This window comes from Leucopleurus acutus (genome assembly GCF_964270905.1).
Source record: "Leucopleurus acutus genome assembly, chromosome: 14".
In the NCBI taxonomy this organism is placed as follows: Eukaryota; Metazoa; Chordata; class Mammalia; order Artiodactyla; family Delphinidae; genus Leucopleurus; species Leucopleurus acutus.
The window spans coordinates 44,382,052-44,396,777 of NC_139156.1; the positions used below are offsets into that span (position 1 = coordinate 44,382,052).

General features: G+C 42.1%; 1 pseudogene across 1 annotated transcript; it reads left to right on the forward strand.

Moving 5' to 3' along the window:
* Positions 1-2,572: 2,572 nt before the first annotated feature.
* LOC309971785 (S-adenosylmethionine decarboxylase proenzyme-like) lies at positions 2,573-3,532 on the forward strand (annotated as a pseudogene). Its single transcript has 2 exons — positions 2,573-2,692; positions 2,772-3,532. The product of its transcript is annotated as an S-adenosylmethionine decarboxylase proenzyme-like (transcript).
* Positions 3,533-14,726: the final 11,194 nt, after the last annotated feature.

The window sequence follows — 14,726 nt, forward strand, 5'->3', positions numbered from 1 at the left end:
GGAAGGAGGAAGGAGAGCACCCTGATGTCTGCGAGGCCTAGTGGGCTCCAGAAAGGGTCAAAGTCAAGGCCTCACAAGCATGGCTGTGGCCGTTCCCTCCCTGCAAGCACCAGCCTCATGGATGTTTGTACGCGCGCTTTAAAATATTCTAGCAGGCTACCCTTTCATTCCTTAACCCTCAATATCCTTCTGTAACAACATCCTTGCATTTGTAGAGCACTGTGTGTTTCACAGCAGCACCTCGTATTCCTGAGACAGGCCTGGTAGGTACTCTGACCCCGGAGAGGCATCGGGGCGTCTGTATACTACAGCTCTGTGGAAAGGCCAAGCACAACCTGTCGTGAAGAGCCTACGCTGTGCTAGGGACTGCTGAGTTTTGAGATGTGGACATGTAGGGTGGGGAGACTTAAGAGCAAAAGGAAGGCATTGGGAGATCCCCGCGTCGTTTCCGTTCTGCTCCAGGGTGCACTTGGGACCCCCAGTGTGCTGCCATCCTGGCCAGTCTCTCCGCCCAGGGGAAGGAGGGCAACCTCTGAGGTCTGCCTGATTTTCCTTCCTCACACCGTTTACTCTCCACCATTCCCTGATCCCTCTCAACACACACAACCCTGTGCACTGACTCCTTCCTTTATTCTGGAGCTGCTCATTTTGGGAATAAAAAGGAGAGGGATTGACTATGGATGGGACATGGGGTAGAAAGTCTCAGAAAATGAAGATCTCTTTGAGGTCAGAAAGGAGGTCTACTCCTCACAGGTAAGGATTCCGATTGTCTGATTGTCCAGCGTCACAGTCAGACAGGAGCAGGTATCTTGTTGCTTTCCATCCACTCTGCATGGGTGAGTGTGAACAAGGTATAACAAGGTTTCACCAGGCCATGTTCAGTTGTATACTGTTGGTGTTTGAAAGGGTATTACCTTCAGGAATAGGGATGCTTTATGCTCTGGTGGTGAGGGAGGATGAACTGGGAATGAGAAGACCCTTGTTCTAGGCCCAGTACAAAATCTCTGTGTGACCTTGGATGTGTTATTGAATGCAAGTCTGTGTGCCCGACGCACGGTGAGGCCAAACAATACCAAAACTTCGGAGTTTGGAGCAGAGAAAGGTTTATTGCAGGGCCATGCAAGGAGACGGGTGGCTCATGCCTTAAAAACCCTGAACTCCTCGAAAGCTTTCATCAAAGCCCTTTTATAGGAAAGATAAAGGAGGGGCGTGGTCAGTTGTTGCAGACTTCTTGGTGTCAGATCCTCTGTTCTTGAGGTCAGGTCATGGTCAGGTCATGATGTTCCTGTAAACCTCCACCAAAACAAATGTTATTCTCTGTTCTGACAAGAAAGGGCAAGGTCCCAAGGCTCAACTTTCATCCTCTGAGGTCCAGGCCCTGGCTAAGAGGAAGGGGTCCCTCCCTGCACGTCCAGTTACCCTGCCTGGGAGCGTTCGTCCAGCATCCAGTCTGGGTCCTCCTGCCAGTGCCCAGGTCCGGCTGAAGAGGCAGATCTCAGCTGGAAGCACCCTCAGGGCCAGGTCCCCAGACCCTGCCCAGCTATCATCACTGAGGGAGCCAGGTCCCAGGACCAGCCCTCAGGGTTTTCATTTAAATCGGAGAGAATCATTTGTATAGGAGCAATAGAAATACATATTGTAGCAAACACCAATCAGGTTAATTCCCAGCTCACAACAATTGCCCTTTTTTGAGAACAGTTGCCCAACTACAGAGGTGGATCTGAGGTAATGATGTGCAGTGTCTTTGCAACTTAACCCTGACCTCTGGACACCTCCTAGCGGTAGACAACTGATCTAAGCTGGACCAATTTTTGCAACTTGAATGGAGAGACTGAAGCTATTACCCTAATGGCAGTGCCCATGTAGTCCAGTTGCTGAGGCCTCCACGGACTGTGACCCATGGAGACTGCTGCTGCCATTAGGTCCTGGAGGTGGGGATGGGGGAGAGGTTCTGGGCTGCTTCAAGGTCTGGGCCCAGCCAGTGGGCGGCCCTGGCGAGGACTCTGGAGCTCTGCAGGACACAGCCCTCAGCCTGTCCCTGGGCCCGCAGCTCACCCGCTGGCCTGAGGCCAGAGGGCCTGGAGGGCCCCAGGGAGAAGGCTGTGACCTGCTTCTCACTGTACTTGCTGCCGCGAGGACCACTGCCAGGCTGACTGTTGGCAGAGCGGGACCTCTAACCACTGCCCTACGGGTCTCGTGCTAATGGTGGCACACTAATGGTTGCACTAACGGCTGTGCACCCACTCCGCCCCATTACAGGTTGTTCACTTAGCTAGCTGCTGTCTCTACTCCCTCTGATGGCAAACAGGGGACTCTGAGACACTGAATTTTATCTGCCTCCGTTTCCAGCAGACTCGTGATCAACTTTCGTCTCTCTCTGCACTCCAGAAACAAAAAAGGCCTGGTAAATTTTATTAATGCTTTCCTTAAAAAAGAGTCAATATAAAATTAAAGCAGAAAAGGAGACTGAACTTTGGTAACACAGTTGGAGTAATTGGTGGCACTGGCAGCAATGGGAGAAGAGATTTAGTTGATTTTCTGTGGTTGTTAATTATTTGCTAATCTCCTGGTGATGGAAGCCGCACATTTTTTTTCCGAAGGAAGCAAGAAGCTGCTGGACTTCTAGTTCTCCTGGCAGCAACCTGTCACAAACCAAGGATCTGGGGAATCTTCAAACCACCCCATGATCCCAGTGGGACATACTTTTGAAGGATGTTTAGTGGTCAGTCATGAGTGTGGCAAAAACTGACAAGCAGGAAGCTTATGTGTTCAGTGAGAATAACATTTTTGTCTCCAAGAGATGTTTCATTTTGAAGATGTGTGGTACCACCTTCTGCTGAAAGCACTGGTTCCCCTGTTGAAGCTTGCTAGAAATTACAACGGTTTCGATTCAATTCAAAGCTTCTTTTATTCTCCTAAGAATTTCATGAAGCTTTCTCAACAAGGGAACCCACACTGGAATTTCCAGGAAGAAATAGTTTCTTAATATAATTTTTCCCAATGGAACAGCATATTGTATAGGACGGATGAACTCTGACTGTTCATAGTGGTATACTCTGGATTTTCCAGAGAGCTGGGTAATCAGTCAGCTAGATCAAACCCAGGAAATACTGATGAGTGAGCTTGACCCAGAAGTTATGGACTAATTTTACGTGAAAGATGGTGTTACTGCAAAGATGTCATTAATGAGAGTAGAACTCGTGCTAGGTTCTGTCATTGATGTCACACAGTTCAATCCTTGTGGGTATTCAGTGAGTGGAATGAAATCATAGGGAACTTGCTGGGCTATTCACGCCACTCCAGACCAGAATTTTCTCAGGCAGCTTTGAAACAAACTTCATATGAACTCTTATAATGACCTGATTAAGAAAGTTGTGGGGTTTTATGCCAGGAAAATTTTTGATTACCCTGTTTGTCAACAGTGCTTTCTTTGTCCCACAAGATTGAAAGTTTTAAATGCCTTGATTACCAGAGGAGTGCTATGTTCAGTGATTACAATTTTGTTTTTACCAGTTTTGCTAAGAAACGGTAATAACAGCAGAATTAAGAAAAATTAAGTAAAAATGCAAAAAGAAAACGTATAGAAGGTGATGGCTGGGCCCGCAGCTGATACTGAGGTCCATGCTTTCTACAACCACTACCTTGTAGTTGCAGAAAGCCCTAGATGTGATGACAGTGTAATCATTTTGGATTGTATGCGTTATTATACCAAGGAGTGAGATATCTTGCATGAATGGTCTCTTGTGTGTTTAGGTATTCTATACCACTCTTGCTGTGAAACTGAAGAGCATATAGAAAAACCCTTTACTATATGAAACTTTATAACACTTGTGAAAACAATTCACTTTGGTTTATGCACAGTGTAATATTTCTCCAGGTATCAACCAAAATTTCCCATAGACAGAGGTTTTGTCCTCATTAGGTGTTGGCCTCAGCCTAACCATCTGGGATTGTTCTATTAAATTGCGGTCAGAATTTGTACATTCTAGTTACTGTTCCTTTCTAGAATGTATTCTCTACTAATGTTATTGAAACCAACTTCTACTTCATACAGATGTTTTTCGTAAACCAATTAGTTTTTCTTCCACGAATCAAGTCCTCCTAAGAAAATGATTGCAGTTACTCATTTTTTGTATTTTACTATTTTAACATTATTGCTCCTTACATTCCTAGTCCTTTAATTGATTTTTTTCTTACCTGGGTGTCTCCCCTGCACCCCTCAAATAAAGCAATACACAGTTACACTGTGGATTTATACTAATCTTTTTTTTTTTTTAGCTGTTGGGGGTAGGAGTTTATTAATTAATTAATTTATTTTTGCTGTGTTGGGCCTTCGTTTCTGTGCGAGGGCTTTCTCTAGTTGCGGCGAGCGGGGGCCACTCTTCATCGCGGTGCGCGGGCCTCTCACTATCGCGGCCTCTCTGGTTGCAGAGCACAGGCTCTAGACCCGCAGGCTCAGTAGTTGTGGCTCACGGGCCTAGTTGCTCCGCGGCATATGGGATCCTCCCAGACCAGGGCTCAAACCCGTGTCCCCTGCATTAGCAGGCAGATTCTCAACCACTGCACCACCAGGGAAGCCCGATTTATACTAATCTTATACCCCATAGGGGAAGCTGGGGTAGATCTTGGGCTTAATATTCATTTAAGGTTAAGAGAATTTGGCTTCCTTGTAAGTGGCATGGGCTCTTTTGGAAGATAGTGACAAAATAAACTTCATTAGTTGATTATCAAGGATGACCCATAGAGTGTTGTACATTGGGATGTAGATGTACTGACATGACTGTACAGAAACCATTTGCCATCCTGTGCTTCCCAGTGTATGAGATTAGCTTCTCATGAGCACTGTGCCTTTACTAACATGTGAAGTAGTGGTATGCAAGGATTTATTTATTTATTTTTTATCACCGAGTTTATGAGCAGGGAGATTTAGCATAAAGGCTGTACTGGATTCAGTAAGTCAAGCTGGCTTGGATCATTTGCTTTAAGTTTTACATTAGCAGCCATTTCCATGAATTTCCAGTGACAGTTTCTTGTAAACTTTGGTTTAAAGCAGAATCAATGTCTTTTTCACCTTGTGACTTAAAATCCTGTGACTTTGTGATGCATATGATAGTGTTCTGACTTCATCTGTGTCTCTCAGTGTGATGTTCCCTTCACCATGGCTTCATAGGATCAAGTGAATGACTGCTAGAATGAGAGCTGTCCAGGTTATTCAGATATATACACAGGGAAGCAGAATGGTCTTCATAAAACATAACATACAGAAATCCAATAGTCAGTTAGAAATGCCTGGAAATATAGGCTTTCAAGAGTTAGCATCTTTTAGCTATGTTTGCAGATACTATGGCATTTGCAGCCAAGAAGAACAGCAAAGTTGACTAAATTTTGTATTTCTTCTTGTCCTCAAAATGTTGTTTTGATTCTTTTTGGGTTGATGCAGTGATGTTTTGTTCCTTCTGTATTTACAAATGAACCACACTTCTTTAGTGTTTCTAAACAAAAAATCTACTTTGCTTGTAATCAAGTGGCTGGAATACTGTTTTGACTTAAGCATGTTGTTGATTGAAAGTTTCACTTAAGAAGCTTTCAATCGATGTGATCAGCTTGTTTCTGTAGTTAGCACAGAAGTTAACCTAATTAACTTCTGTAGTTAGTTAACCTAATGTTTCAGTGTCCTATTTTGAGGACTAATGTTCAGAGTGAATTTTTTTCTTGAACAAAATCCTAGTAGATATCCTAGTAGGTATGATAACATTTGTTGGCTCAAAGTCTGATTTTTTCCCTAACAGGTTCAGGAATTCTATCTAATGTTGAAAAACTGCACACATTGGTATGCAGCAAAGCCTAGAAAAGAGAAAACTGTAGATTGAATAACGATATAAATTAATCTTAGTATTATTGAAGAGGGAATTTTTGGTACCATAATTTCTCCCCTCACGGTGTTGGATTTAAATCAGTTGAAATATATTTCTGTACCACAATTTAAGTGTCAGTTAAAGATTGCTCAATTAGAAAAATATACGCACGAGCTTGTTTTCTCTACAGTGGGCAGAGTATCTTATCTCTGAGTTGTGCCCAGTGTGGGATGCTCATGGAGTCCTGCACATCCATTGCTGCCAGTTACTTATTAGCTATGAACACTTTCCCGCCTAGCTTCTGAGGTAGCGCTTATTCTGTTACAGGAAGAAATGATCCTATGTGAGAGACACTGGTGGTAGCAGAGCTTAGGGAAGGGTGTGGTAGAAATCCAGAAGGTGGGCATGGTCTTTAGGACCCAGGCCCTGGAGAGTAGGCAGTGGAATCCTCGAGACATAGGATGCAGAGGTGCTAAAAGCAAACCTCACTTCATTGATTTCATGTTTGTACCTGTCCTGTGAGCAAGATCCCAGGCTGAGCATTGTGAGAAGTGCCTGCCTTCAAGGACTCACCTCTCCTGCAGGGCCGCTGAAGTGGGACTTATGCCAAATTTGTATTTGCAACAGAGAAATGTCCCGTGTACCTGTGAATAGCATTGGCTGTCAGTTACCTTTGGAAAGGGTCTGTCCCAGAGGAGGCTTACCTTTCCTTTGTGAAAGGAATTCAGAAGCAGAGGGACAAAGACTTCTCCTCACCCCAAGTGGTCTCCTCAAGCCCCGTGGCTGCTGACACCTGGGCGACAAGGGTGGATTGCCTCTGGAGCTCACAGGTGGGCCGGCAGCTGCACTGACAGGGCTGATGGGAGTCAGGCCCTGGACCACAGGCCTGCGAAGTGCAGCTCCAGGAGTGGGGTTGGAATTCTAGTCTTCTGAGCATCCTCTGCCTGGACTAGAGAAAACCCTTGTAAAATAGACCATAGGCAGATGATCTCAATAAAGTCTGTAAAATGATGAGCCTTTTTTATACGCTTTAGCCTGGCCTCCTTGTCATTTTGTATCATGCAAACAGGAACTTTATTGTATACAGGCATACCTCTTTTACTGCACTTCACTTTATTGTGCTTTGCAGATATTATTTTTTTTTTAACAAATGAAATTTTGTGGCAACCCTGCATTAAGCAGAGCTATGAGTGCTGTTTTTTCCAACAGCATTTTCTCACTTCGTGTCTCTGTGTTACATTTTGGTAATTCTTGCAATATTTCAAATGTTTTCATTATTATTATATTTGTTTTGGTGATCAGTGATCTTTTTTTTTCCAGGAAGAATTTTATTATTGTAATTTGAAGTAGAGGATCACTCTTTATAAATTGTTATTGTAGTTTCAGGTAGCACTTACTAATGGTAATTCTTTTTTTTTTTTTCATCTTTATTGGAGTATAATTGCTTTACAGTGGTGTGTTAGTTTCTGCTTTATAGCAAAGTGAATCAGTTATACATATACATATGTCCTCATATCTCTTCCCTCTTGAGTCTCCCTCCCTCTCACCCTCCCTATCCCACCCCTCTAGGTGGTCACAAAGCACCGAGCTGATTTCCCTGTGCTATGCAGCTGCTTCGCACTAGCTATCTATTTTATGTTTGGTAGTGTATATGTGTCCATGCCACTGTTACCATTGCAATTGTTTTGGAACTCCACGAACCGCACCCATATAAGACAGTGAACTTAATCGATAAATGTGTGTGTTCTGACTGCTCTACTGACAGTCGTTCCCCCATCCCTCTCCCTATTCCCTGAGACACAACGATCTTGATATTAGGCCAATTAACAACCCCACAATGTCCTCTAAGTGTTCCAGTGAAAGGAAGAGTCTCACGTCTCTCACTTTAAATCAAAAGCTAGAACTGATTAAGTTTAGTGAGGCAAGCGTGTCCAAAGTCAAGATAGATCTAAAACTAGGCCTCTTGTGACAAACAGCCAGCCAAGTTGTGAACGCAAAGGAAAAGTTCTTGAAGGAAATTAAAAGTGCTGCTCCAATGAACACACGAATGATAAGAAAGTGAAACAGCCTTATTGCTGATATGGAGAAAGTTTTAGTGCTCTGGGTAGGAGATCAAACCAGCCACAACATTCCCTTAAGCCAAAGCCTAATTCAGAGCAAGACCCTAACTCTCTCTCTCTCTCTTTTTCTCTACACATGCGGGCTTTCTGGGGAATCAGTGGGAGGGAGGGAGTGTGTACAGAGCCTGCTCAATCCCCTGCTGCTGGCTTTATGCGCCCGCAGCACCACCCTTGCTGACAACACCCTGGCTCGCCCCTCAGGGAGCCCGGGGAGGCCACAGCACCAGGGCCCAGGAGGAGGGCATGGCTCCTGCCTACCTTTCCTGCATAACCCACTTGCCCACTGCCCCGCACATTCACAGGGGAGCTTCACTGTACTTGAGGGCTGCCTTGGTTTTCTCATCACTTTCTTTTTCATCTTCCTCAGTCCTAATTGTCTTTAATTCCATGAAGGCCTAGAGAGGTGAGGAAGCTGCAGAAGAGAAGTCTGAATCTAGCAGAGGCTGGTTCATGAGGTTTAAGGAAGGAAGCCATCTCCATAACATCAAAGTGCAAGGGGAAGCAGCAAGTGCTGATGTAGAAGCTGCAGCAAGTTACCCAGAAGATCTAGCTGAGATAATTAATGAAGGTGGCTACACTAAACAACAGATTTTCAGTGTAGACAGAACAGCTTTCTACTGGAAGAAGGTGCCATCCAGGACTTTCTTAGTTGGAGAGGAGAGTCCATACCTGGTTTCAGAGCTTCAAAGGACAGGCTGACTCCCTTGTTAGGGGCTAATGCAGCTGGTGACTTTAATTTGAAGCCAGTGCTCCTTTACCAATCTGAAAATCCTAGGGCCCTTAGAATTATGCCCAATCTACTCTGCCTGTGCTCTATAAATGGGACAACAAACCTGGATGACAGCACGTGTTTTGTTTAGTTTTTTTATAAATTTATTTATTTTTGGCCGCATTGGGTCTTCATTGCTGCGCGCAGGCTTTCTCTAGTTGCGGTGAGCCGGGGCTATTCTTCATTATGGTATGCGGGCTTCTCCTTGCGGTGGCTTCTCTTGTTGTGGAGAATGGGCTCTAGGTGCGGGCTTCAGTAGTTGTGGCTCACGGGCTCTAGAGTGCAGGCTCAGTAGTTGTGGTGCTTGGGCTTAGTTGCTCTGCGGCATGTGGGATCTTCCCAGACCAGAGCTCGAACCCATGTCCCCTGCATTGGCAGGCGGATTCTCCTGGTGACAGCACATCTTTTGATAACATGGTTTACTAAATGTTTTGAGCCCACTGTTGGTCTCAACAGTGGGCTTAAAAAATTTCTTTCGAAGTATTACTGCTTATTGACAATGCACCTGGTCACCCAAGAGCTCTGATGGCAATGTACGAGATTAATGTTGTTTTCAAGCCTGCTATTGAAACATCCATTCTGAAGCGCATGGATCCAAGAGTAATTTTAACTTTCAAGTCTTATTATTTAAGAAATACATTTCACAGAGCTATAGCTGCCATACATAGTGATTTCTCTGATTGATCTGGGCAAAGTCAATTGAAAACCTTCTGGAAAATATTCACCATTCTACATTAAGAACATTCGTGATTTGTATGAAGAGGTCAAAATGTCAACATGAACAGGAGTTTGGAAGAAGTTGATTCCAACCCTCATGGATGACTTTGGAGGGTTCAAGACTTCAGGAGAGGAAGTAATTGCAGATGTGGTGGAAACAGCAAGAGAACTAGAATTAGAAATGGAACCTGAAGATGTGATTGAAATAGTACAATGTCATGATATAACTGTGACATCTGAGGAGTTGCTTCTTATGAATGGGCAAAGAAAGTGGCTTTCTGAGATGGAATGTACTCCTGGTGAAGAAGCTGTGAAGATTGTTGAAATGACAATAAAGGATTTAGAATAGTACATAAACTTAGTTGGTAAAATAGTTTCAGGGTTTTAGAAGATTGACTCCAATTTTGAAAGGATTTCTACTGTGGGTAAATGCTACCAAACAGCACTGCATGCTACAAAGAAATTGTTCATGAATGGAAGAGTCAGTTAATGTGCAAACTTCATTTTTGTCTAATTTTAATAAATTGCCACAGTCACTCCGACCTTCAGCAACCACCACCCTGATCAGTTAGCATCTATCAACGTCTAGGCAAGACCCTCCACCAGCAAAAAGATTGCAAGTTGCTGAAGGTTCAGATGGTCAGCATACCCTACAGTATAGGGTAAGCATAACTTTTATATGCACTGAAAAACCAAAAAGTTTGTGTGACTCACTTAATTGTGATATTTGCTTTGTTATGTGGTCTGGAATGGAACCCGCAAAATCTCTGAGGTATCCCTGCATTGATTTTTATTTCTAATCCCTAATAGCACCTAGTATAATATTCTGCACATTAATTCTGACTAATGGATTTATCTACCTTATTTTTGGTGAAAATTGTTGCTCCATGAGAGTATCTGTTTAGGTTTTGAAGAAAACATTAGGTATTTTTCTTTTGTATACTATTTGATATATATTTTATGTAACGTATGTCAGTAATGAAGCCCAACATAAAAATGAACATCAGTGAACTTACCACATAACTTGAGAGGCTGTCTTTGTGTTCTTCCCAGGTCTCATCCCTTCCTGCTTTGAAATGCTGAATTTTGTGCTTAGTATATACCCATAATTGTCTCATATATGTCTGTATCTCTAAACAATATAGTGCCTGGATTCTGCAGATACTGGCTTTATTTGGGAGAAAGTGGTACAGTGGTTACCAATAATGGTTTTGGAATCAAACTGATTGTGTTGAAATCTCAGATGAACCATTTCCTAGCTATGTGGTCTTGAATGCATTATTTACCCTCTCTGAACATCTACAAATGGCAGTAATCCTTCCCACCTCATCTCCCTCCTAAGGTTGGCCTGAGGATTTAATAGAATAAGAAATGTTAAGGACCATGTACATTCCTAGTCCATGATTGACCCTCACAAATGTTACCTCCTTCCTCCTTCTGCCTCAGACTCTCTGGGAACTCCTGTGAAGCACATTCAGCCCTTCACCCTTCACCACTGGCACCCACTCCAAGATACCAGTCTTGAAACAACAGAGAACAAGAAACCTGTGGAATGAACAAGGGCCCCAGGCTGTATTTACAGTCCTTAATCTGTCCACACAGGGAAGACAAATGAGGCAGACAGCGGATAGTGGGTGCCATTACCGGATCATTAGTTAGCAACTTGCTTGTCCTTGACAGGAAATCGTTAATCATTTTCATATGAGTAGAGAACTGCAGAACCTTATATCTGTCCTCCCTCATTCTGAACCAGTGTGACAGATGCTATTGTCCTCACCAGAGTTTTCTCTCCCACGGTGCCTTATCAAGATAAGTGACCGGGATGCTGCTGCCTTGTGATCTGCTGAATGCAAGAGCCTGAACTCAGAAGAGGTCCAGGGCCAAAGGCTTCCAGGGCTGGAGAGCCATGCCAGGAACCCAAAAAGATCAATTAAGACTTCTGGAACAAGATGAGAAGAAGAATAAACTATTTTCTTTGAGAATGGACACAGTGTTCCAGAAAAATCAACTTTAGCTGCCAAAGTAACCCTTTTAGAGTTCACAAAGAGCCTCATCAGGGCTCCCACATGCAAGCTCATGCTCACGGGTGGCGTATGAGGCTTCACAGTAATCGAGTGGTGCAAGGTTACTGAGCTCCTAGCACAAAGGAGGAACCAGAGGACCAAAAGGCAATAGTGTCCAAATGAAAATATTTAGTAAGAGGCTGATTTGCATTTCAAACCAACATCTGACTGATTCCAAAACTCAGGCCTCCTCTATGACACCATCTTGTGTTCCTCAGCAGGGTGACAGGTCCCTATGAACAGGACAGCCTCTGGTCAGTAGTGTCTTAACCACTGATTGCCTGCTGCCTTTAAACACCCACAGGTTCTTTGTGCTGAATAGATGTTGCATGACACATCTTTGGCCTTTTTGCATGTATATAATCTTAGAGGCCCACTGTCTCTTGTTGAAATGATTTCAGATTGGCTAAGGTTTAAAGGCAATGACACATTCATTGTTAGAAGTGAGAGGGAAGTCCACATTTTCCCCTATGCTGATAAGGCAGAGAGACTGTCTCAACCAATTCATCAAGATAGGAGACTTTCAGGAAAAGGACATGGCTGAAAGTTCTAAAAGCAGAAGGAAGGAGGCTTAGCAAAAAGAAGTAGGGGAAGGTGTCTACGTGGAATCTCCCATCTAAGTTGATAGGTAACGGCCATGAGATACCAAGGAAATGAGCAGAAAACATTGTTTTGAGTCCTCAGGTCTTGGCAGGAGAAGAGAAGACTTCACAACCTGGAGCTGGGTAGTCAGGTGATTGGGTTTCTGTACTTCCAAGAGCAGCCTGTGCAAACTGCAGCACCTGGCCCAAGTTGTGGGGAGGCAGCATGGTGACCAAGGCTACAGTTGAGTTGTTTCCTCAACAAGAGACCTAGGGTTGGATGTGACTATTGTTTTTGCCAATCCATTGTGCTTAAGGTGAGGGGCACATGAACAATATTTAGGAAACATCTTAAATAGCCTTAGATTTAAAACTAAAATTATTGTCACAAAATCATATGTGATTCTTATTCTCTGATAGAATTAAGAACAAATTTATTGGTATCTGTATCTAGAGAGTATTGGTATCTAGAGAGTAGATATTCAGATTACGGAAACTGAGGTTAAGCCCTAAGCTACAATTTTTTTCTTGTTTCACTTGTTCCTCATCCCTTCCATCCCTGCTTTAACTGCCCCCTCCCAATGAATTATTTAAAAGAAAACCCAGATATTATATCATTTCATTAATAAATGCTTAACTATATATTTCTAAGAGAAACGGGTTATTTTAAAAAACATAACAATTTTACCATTATCACACTAGAAATATGAAAAATAATTCCTTAATATCATCTAATATCCAGTCATTGCTAAAAGTTCCCTGATTCTTCTCGCACTAAAACACTGCACTATATATATATATATATATATATATATATATATATATATATATATATATATATATCTCAACAAAAAGTTCACCCTCCTTCTTTTTTCCCTTCGTTATTTATTTGTTGAAGAAATTGGGTCATTTGTCCTGTAGAATTTTCCACATTCTGCATTTGCAGGCTTCACTCTGTTGTGCTTTTCCTTTACCTTGTTTTGTATAAGTTAATAATTAGATCTAGAGGCTTGATTAGATTTGGATTTTTTGTAAGACTATTTCCCAGTTGGTGTGGTGTCTTTCCTATTGCATCTCATCAGGAGCACTGGAAGGCTGGCACCTTTTTTTCCCCCTTTCAGGATGTGAAGATTCATCAGTGGACGCAGGTGATATCAGCCTGATCCATCCAATAATAAGTTTCTCATCAACCTTGCACCCAGTGGATTTGGCAGCTATTGATGAATATTGCCAGGTTCATTATTTTATTAAGGTTGCAAAATGGGGGTACTCTACAACAGTAATTTCTCTCTTCATTTATTAGCTGTAATTATTCTATAAATAAGAACTTTTGGTCATCAATTGGTTGGTTTCCCTGAAAGATAGTTTATACAGGAAAGTCCAGATACATTATTTCCAGTTATTTACCAGTTTTCAGAAAATTCTTTGGTGTTCTAGCAATGTCCAATGTGATCAATGCAGTCTTTTTTTTTTTTAATCATTATTGATTCACAGATTTTAGCTTCTTTGATATAGTTCAACTCATTGTAGGCATTGTTCTTTTTGATGCTTAAATTGTCCCATCCTTGGCCAATGAGAATTCTTTCAAATTGGCTGCTAGGTCCTTTTGACATCTCCTTTGTAGTCTTGGTTAGCTTCCTTGCTTTCTGGTATGATATGATAGTCTAGAATCATCTCAAACATTTTCTGCAGAGACCTGAATACTAAGGTCTGCATGCTAGGGGTTATTACTGCTACTTGGTTTTCACTGCCTCTAGTGAAATTTTTTCAGTGGAAATATATTTTTTCACTGAGTTCAAAAATACATATTTCTTTTTACTTAATAAGACAAATTCACAATGACCATATATGCATGGGTTTATTTCTGGGCTCTCTATTCTGTTCCATTGAGCTATGTATCTGTTTTTGTGCCAATACCATATTGTTTTGGTTACTGTAGCTTTGTAGTATAGTCTGAAGTCAGGGAGTGTGATACCTACAGCTTTGTTCTTTTTTCTCAAGATTACGTTGATTATTCGAGTTCTTTTGTGGTTCTATATAAATTTTAGGAGTATTTGTTCTAGTTCTATGAAAAATGTCATGGGTATTTTGATAAGGATTGAATTAAATCTGTAGATTGCTTTGGGTAGTATGAACATTTTAACAATATTTATTCTTCCAATCAATGAACATGTGATGTTTTTCCATTTCTTTGTATCATCTTCAGTTTTCCTCATCAGTGTCTTATAGTTTTCAGAGTATAGGTCTTTGACCTACCTGGTTAGTTTTTTCCTAGGTATTTTATTCTCTTTGAAACTATTTTAAACAAGATTGTTTTCTCGCTTTTTTCTGAGAGTTCATTATTAGTGTATAGGAAAGCAACAGGTTCCTGTATATTAATCTTGCATCCTGCAACTCTACTGAATTCATTGATTATTTCTAATAGTTTTTTGGTGAAGACTTTAGGGTTTTCTACATATACTGTCATGTCATCTGCAAGTAGTGACAGTTTACTTTTTCCCTTCCAATTTGGATGCCTTTTATTTCTTTTTCTTGTCTGATTGTTGTGGCTAGGACGTCTAATACTGTGTTAAATAGAAGTGGTGAGAGTGGGCATACTTGTCTTGTTCCTGATTTCAGAG